Here is an 8,017-nt window from a genome sequence, read left to right as displayed (position 1 = left end):
TGTGACAACAGACGAGAGCTTTAAGCCCAGTTGGTGGCACTGTGTAATAGCAGGCCAATGGGTGGGCCAGAGAGAGCTCAGAGGCTAAGAACTGTGCTCTGTGGTAAGGGCTAGGGCTCAGATCCCAGCACTCACGCTGTGGGGCTCACAGCTACCTAAAACTCCAGTTCCAGGGGACCTGATGCCTTCTGCTGGCCACTGTGTACACACACACACACACACACACACACACACACACACACACACACACACCACAAATAACAAAAATAAAACTAGATACAGAAAGTCAACACACTGGTCAGGTGTGATGGCTTAGACCTGTAGGCCCAGCTGTCTGAGAGGCGAGAGGATTGCTGGTTCAAAGCTAACCTGGACTGGGTGCCACCACACCTTTAATCCCAGCACTCGGGAGGCAGAGGCAGGTGGGTAGTTCCAGGACAGCCAAGACTCTGTTACACAGAGATACCTTGTCTCAAAAAACAAAATAAAACAAAAAACCACCCTGGACTATACAGGACTACCTTGTGTCATGGCCCGGAGCAGAACACTTGCTTAGTGGGCAGAAGTCCCTAGGTACCATCTACAGTGCTGCAGAGGAAAGCAAGCAGAGCATGCTGGGAAGTTGACCGAGGGCTTATCTAGCAGGCTCAAAGCCATATCAACCTAGTACGGTGCTTTACACCTATACTCCTAGCCCCAGGGAGATGGAGACAGGAGAAGCAGATGTTCAAGGTCGTGGGTTATCCTCTGCTACAGTCTGAGGTCAGCCTGGGCTCCATAAGACTGTATCTCTGACCCAAACCAAAAATACTAAAAAGGAAGACAAAGAGCAAAGGGAGAAGAAAAGCAAGCCTGGAACCCTAGTGCCTGGGAGGTGAGGAGGAAGATGAGTAGGGGCTAGCCTGGTCTCCAGAGCGAGCCCCAAGACAGCCAGAGCCTCAAGGAGAAACCCTGTCTGGAAAAACAAACAAACAAACAAACAAGCCAACCAACAGATTGTGCTGGGAAAGAGCACGCCCTGTTTTGCCTTCTGGAGACAGGCAAACTGCTCAGCAGCCTGAGCCAGGTCTCCAATGCCCCAGGCCGACAAAGGATGGCTCCTAAGCTCCAGTCCGGTCTGCAGTCCAGGGCTGCGTTCTGAGTGAAGGACACCACCCAGGGAGGCTGCTGGCTCCCTCAGCGCTCTGCGGGGACAAAGCAAATAAACCTGATAAACTGGTATTTATGCCACAGCCTGGGGTGGCCACATGTCACTGGACAAATATGGTCAAAACTCAAGTCCACAGACAGCCAGGCCCAGGGGCCACTCCACCTCCCAGGGATCAGCTCTGACCTCTCTCAGGACACTCCCAGGAGCAGAGTCGGCTTGCACTCTGACTAGACGGGCCACAGCTAAGCTGCGTCTCCCTTCCCCAGGCTTGTGAAGTACTGGTCTTCATGCGGGAATTCCAGAGCGGATTGTTCCTGCTTTGGGGGACTTCCATGGCTGTAGAATCGTTTAAGTTAAATTTTGTTTGTTTGTGACAGGTTCTTACTTAGCCCAGGCTAGCCCTGAACTCAAACTGTAGCCAAGGATGACCTTGAACTTCTTATGCTCCTGCCTCCTGGGTGCTAGAAGTACACAAGTATACCACCATGCCCAGTTTATACAGGGATGGGGACTGAACCTGGTTGTGCAGGCTCTTCCTTGACCCAGGCCCCCAGCCTATAAATTAAGTTCTTTAGGACTCATTCACAGAGGAAGTAAAGCTGGCACTGGAGGCTGGCTTGTCATGGTGGGCCAGGAACACTACCTCTTCTAAGCTCAATGTTCAGGATGGGGAGAGAGACCAACAAGTGGGTCTCACGACCTAAACCAGGGGTCAACCCCTGAAGCTCACTGAGCAGTGAGGAGTGCCTGGTGGGGTGTCAGGACGGCCAGGGAAGGGCACTGAGGACAGAGGAAAGTGCACATGCACAGGTCCCGCGGTTGAGAGGTGCTCTGGCAGGGAGCACATCCCTCCTGACCACTCTCTCCACAGACATTATTAAGCACCAAGTGTGTTCCAGACATGGCATTTGGGTACCGAAATGACAAAACCCTGTTCCTCTGTGCTGGGGTCACAGGGTCCAGCTGAGCCAGCCTCCTGGTCCTCCAGAGCGGGTGACTCCGTGAAAAAGTGGTGGCTGAGGCCTTCCTCAAGCCCGACACTCCCTACAAAGCTGCGGTCCACCCACCCTGAGCCAGGATCTCTCTGCAGGTACTCTGCATGGCCTCAGGTAATGACACGTGTGTGGAAGATGCCTAGGTGCTCCCACTCCACAGTGCTCCCAGGCACACACAGTAGGCTGCGCCTGCTTCCCAGACAAAGCTGGGTGTGGGTGTGACATGCCACCTGCCTGCCATGTCCAGGCCCCAAGTCCCCACCCTAGCTAGATTCCTGCAGCTCAGGGCTAGAAACTGTCACCCCATCATTTTTTTTTGTTGTCCTGGACCTCAACCAACCCATTAGCCTAGGCCGTCAGTTCTTCCTTCATAAATGTCTACTTTTATTTCATGTGTATCAGTGTTCAGCCTGCATGTGTGTCTGAGGGTGTCAGATCTTCTGGAACTGGAGTTTTAGACAGTTGTGAGCTACCAAGTAGGTGCTGGGAATTGAACCTGGGGCCTCTGGAAGAGCAGCCAGTGCTCTTAAATGCTAAGTCATCTCTCCAGCCCAGTTCTCTCTTCTAATAAGACTCCAAATGACCTCCTCGCTTCCAGTTGTCTGTGGACACATCCCTGCTCCTCCAATACAGCAAACACATCCCCGTGTGTGTGTGTGTGTGTGTGTGTGTGTGTGTGTGTATGTTGCTGGAGATAGAATCCTAGCCTTTGTCCACGCCCACTCTAACACTGAGGTGCACCCCCAGCCCGCCAAGGTAGGGTTCTAAAATACTTTTGTGTACAGTTTCCTCATTCTATTTTATTTTTTTATTTTTTTTATTTTCTTATTTTTATTTATTTATTTATTTTTTTGGCTTTTCAAGACAGGGTTTCTCCGTGTAGCCCTGGCTGTCCTGGAACTCACTCTGTAGACCAGGCTGGCCTCAAACTCAGAAATCCACCTGCCTCTGCCTCCCAAGTGCTGGGATTAAAGGCGTGCACCACCACTGCGCGGCCAGTTTCCTCATTCTAGAAGGTGCTTTTCTGCCTCCCAACTATGTTTTAGTTGATATATAAGGAACTCTCCCAAACTTTGTGGCTTAGTGTTTTTTTTTAATATTTTACTTATTTATTTAATGTACGTGAGTACACTGTTGCTGTCTTCAGACACACCAGAAGAGGGCATCAGATTCCATTACAGATGGTGGTGAGCCACCATGTGGTTGCCGGGAATTGAACTCAGGACCTCTGGAAGAAGAGTCAGTATTCTTAACCGCTGAGCCATCTCTCCAGCCTCTAAACCGCATACCTTACTCTGTTTTTTTTTTTTTTTTTGAGACAGGGTTTCTCTGTATAGCTGTCGCTGTCCTGGAACTCACTCTGTAGACCAGGCTGCCCTCGAACTCAGAAATCTGCCTGCCTCTGCCTCCCAAGTGCTGGGATTAAAGGCGTGCACCACCACCGCCTGTGGCTTAGTATTACACGCTCCTTTGTCTATGCACAGGGCCTGGCCCCAAGTGCAAATCCTACATCCTGTGAAGAAGCTAAGGCAGGGGGATCTCAAGTTCCAGGCCATAACCTGGGATACAGAGTGAAGCCCTGTCTCAAAAATTTAACAAAGAAAACAGCCAATATTTTCTGTGCGCATACAGATGTATGTGCACAAATCATTCCATTGCTTCTCTCTGTGCACACACAGACATACATGCACAAAGCTACCCCACTGACTCTCTATCAGAGGATGTTCATCTGTATTGCAAGTGACATGTATTCATTTATTTACTTACATTTCCATTGAGACAGGGTCTCACTGTGAAACAGAGGCTGGCTCCAAACTCAAGGTAATCCTCCTGCCTCACTCAGTCTCCTGAGTACTGAGATTATAGGCTTAAGCCACAACACCCAGATTCTAGCAAGACTATTTATATGTAAAATTAAGAACAGAATCTCTATTTTTTTTTAAGATTTTGTTTATTTATAATATGTAAGTACACTGTAGCTGCCTTCAGACGCATCAGAAGAGGGCATCAGATCTCATTACAGATGGCTCTGAGCCACCAAGTGGTTGCTGGGATTTGAACTCAGGACCTTCGGAAGAGCAGTCAGTGCTCTTAACCGGTGAGCCATCTCTCCAGCCCCAGAATCTCTATTCTTAAAATTCCTCTGAAAATGCCCCCATCGCCAGGTAGGGGCCAGCATGTGGCACCCAGGGCTTTTTGAACCTGGGTCATGCCAGAGTTGGGGCTGGGGTGGTAGGGACTCCCCATCTCTGTTCTCAACCCCTGCGAGCAGCCAGAGGTAGAATACCAGGCTGATATGCAAAGCCTGAGTCTTATCAGCAGTCCCAGGAGGTCCTGGGAGGGCAGGTGCCAGCCCTTCCCCCTGCCTGAGGAGACACCCAGAGCGCAGAGCTCTGGGCAGCTGTATCTAGACACACCAACCTGCTTCCTGGGGTCCTGGCTCAGTGTTTACATGTCTGAGGAAAAACCCCAGTGTGACTCAGCAGGCAGGGAGGCCCGTGAGTGGGGGCAACACCCAGCTGGCTGTGGGTGAGGTGGAAGAGATGGAGTGATGGCCTGAACCCGGACCTGAGGTCTTACATGGCTAGATTCAAGGTGCTTGGGTTAAATCGGGCCCAGCCACCCTCCAGCACTCTGTCAGCATCTGGACACAACTGGATATTCTCTGCCTTGGACACCTATCTGACACAGGAAGGGTCAACCTCCCATGGGGTGCCGGGGTCTCAGGGGCGTGTCAGATGAGGAGCCCACCAGTTCTCAGACTCCAAGGATAGCCGGAATTCTGGATACATGAGGCTGGAGCTGGTGGCGGTGCTGTGGATGGCTGGAACTGCAGCTACTCTTTCTGGGGAGCAGGGGCCTTAAGCTCAAATGGCTTCGTGGGAATTGGGTATAAATCTCACTTCTGCTGACTGCCCAGTCTTGGGGCTCCATAAGATGAGTACCCACCTCACACCAGACTCTACTGGGCAGCTTACCTAAGCCATCCAGAGAAGTGGGACTTGGTAATTAGCCAGTTTATAGGAGATCTAACTATGGCTGGGTCAACCACCCAAGCATCAGCATGGCTGCTGGGCTCCAGCCCTCATGTCCAAGTTCTAGAGTGGTAGGGCCGGAGATGGCCTGCACATTGGCCCCTCCCACTGTATCCTAACTGCAGTAGGTCCTTGAGGTCGGTCTGAATACCTAATAGAGAAACGGGGACAAGAGGAAGGACTGGTCACAATGTCCCACCTGGCACCTGTGGGCGCCACCTGGCCAGTGGACCACAACATAGATGTATAGGCAGGTAGAAGGAGCTGAGCCTGGATCAACTCTGCCCCAACCCAACTCCCTTCAACAGAATCCATCACACTCCCAGACAAAGCTGGGTATGGGTGTGACATGCCACACTTGCCTGCCATGTCCAGGGCCCAAGTCCCCACCCTAGCTAGATTCCTGCAGCTCAGGGGTAAAAAGTGCTACCCCATTTTTTGTTGTCCTGGACCTCAACCAACCCATTAGCCTAGGCCGTCAGTTCCTCCTTCATAAATGTCTATTTTTATTTCATGTGTATCGGTGTTCAGCCTGCACATGTGTCTGAGGGTGTCAGATCTTCTGGAACTGGAGTTTTAGACAGTTATGAGCTACCAAGTAGGTGCTGGGAATTGAACCTGGGGCCTCTGAAAGAGCAGCCAGTGCTCTTAAATGCTAAGCCATCTCTCCAGCCCAGTTCTCTCTTCTAATAAGACTCCAAATGACCTCCTCGCTTCCAGTTGGCCTCCCTTCCAGCCACTGTGAACACATCTCTGCTCCTCCCATACATCAAACTCATCCCACCAGGACCTGTGTGTCTCAAGCTGTGGAGCCAAGACAGCTGGGAGAACCATGGGCAGCTACTGTCCCAACCCTGCCGAAGATCGCAATGCCTACTCTGGGACAAGGCAGATGTACGTTTGAGGGCCATCCTCTAGTGAGTGCAAAGGGGAAGGAGTTGGCTCTTGTTGAAAACAAACATGTGAGGACCAGCCTCAGGACAACTGAGCCTAGGAGCCTCACAGAGGTTACGGAGACCATTTGGCTCTCAGCTCTCCCTCATCAGCCTGTCTCGCCTCCCTGACTAGGGCTATCTGTTCCTAGCCTGCTTCCTCCAGAAGGTCCAGAAATCTGTGGCTCCTGTGAGACAGGCAGGGCCCATATCCACTCCTGGCCCAATCGCTGGGGTAGGAGTGTGACTGACTACTGCTCAGCTGGGGGCACTGGGTGGCAGGAGAAGGCCCCTTGACCCCACCCAACCAGTGGGCCCAGGAAGGCTGAAGCTGATGCTAAGTGGAGTAGGGTCAGCCTAGCTTGTGCAGAGGAAACTGAGCCCAGGGAGGAACTAGGAACACATACGTGCAAGAGTGTAGGGGACACATAGGCACAGGGGACAGAGTGAGCCTGGCAAGGAAGGCATCAGGAGGTGATTTCACAGCCACTGTGCACTGGAGTGCAGGACATGGATGAGTTAGGGGTGAGGAAGGCACCTAGGGCCACAGGCTCCAAGTGCAGATCTCCGGACCCTGAGCCTGCATGCTCCCACCCCTAGCCAGTCTTTGGGCTGCGGAAGGCCACCCTGAGAGTCCTCAGCTTGAGACACTGGCTAGAGGCAGACTCGATGCTTGGATGCCCTGCTCATACTGAGCCTCGAAGCCTGAACGACGAACAGGATCTGCCAGTGACTTGCACATCTTGAGCCCTGAGAGGCTCTTAGCGGTAGGTGCCCAGGGGAGGGGATCCAGGTGAGCAGGGGTAGGTTCCCAGAGAAAGGTGGAGACTGTGTGGCCCACCAATGTGGCAACTGGACTTTAGCTAAGCTCTGGGCTGGGGACAAGCATTGCGAATGATGCCCAACTGAACTTTCCATATAGGATAGCAGTGGGGCTCCTCCGCTCGACTCTTGCCTGATGACCACCTGCATTTAGCAAGAAGAAAAAGCTCCAGCAGGGAATAGCAACTAACGGGTCCTGCACAGAGAAGTCCAGTCCAGGGCCCTGGGTCCTCCCTTCCTCTACCTCCCAGCCAGATGCGGCTCCTCACCAAGTGACCCCAGCTCAAACTGTGAGTCCCTACCTACCATACAACACAGATGGCATACATGAGGCCTGTTCACATTATCCAGTATACCTGGCCTTGGGGTGTGCTGTTCTGCAGATAACGGCTGCGAGTGTGCACCGGAGCTGAGTCAGGTATGTGTATCCACATACCTGTGTGTGGAGTGTGTGTGTATCTCTCTGCGAATGCCCACCCATGGACACAAGTGCCACGTGTCCATGGGTCTGAACATCTGAACATGTTCTGTGGAGGATGAGCACACTAATGTGTGCTCCGTCTGTAAGCAAGTACTTGCATGGGTGTGGCACCTGGAGACACTAATGAGAGCAGTCCTGTCCTTGGGAAAAATCCCTGTCCTGGGACAACATGGCCTCTCGTACAACAGACCTTTCACCAAGCTATACCAGGGTTGATGGTGACTCTGCAGCTTGCCACCTATACCCAAGGACACCCATGGGAAACTGTCCAGTAGCAAGAGCAGCAGTTATCATTGCCTTCACTGATGGTAGTGTGGTATGCTCCTGGCTTAACAACGGCCTCCGACGTCTCTGAGGCTTGCTCTGTCAAGAGCCAGGAGGGCACTCTCCAGACCCAGGGGCTTCCTGAGGGCCTGCTCTGGTGCTGCCACCAGCTGATAAGAGACAGGAAGTATACTGGCTTCGAATGGCCTTCCTGATAACCCTGGCACTGCCCGCCACCCCTCCTGGCCCCACACTCTTATCAGCAGCAGCAAATGTCAGCTGTGGGTTGAGAGCCCCATGCTGACCTCCTGACCCTTCAGTGTTTGCAAACTGACACT

This window comes from Mastomys coucha, unplaced genomic scaffold (assembly GCF_008632895.1).
Source record: "Mastomys coucha isolate ucsf_1 unplaced genomic scaffold, UCSF_Mcou_1 pScaffold15, whole genome shotgun sequence".
Taxonomy (NCBI): Eukaryota; Metazoa; Chordata; class Mammalia; order Rodentia; family Muridae; genus Mastomys; species Mastomys coucha.
Note: the sequence above shows the minus strand (reverse complement) of the source record.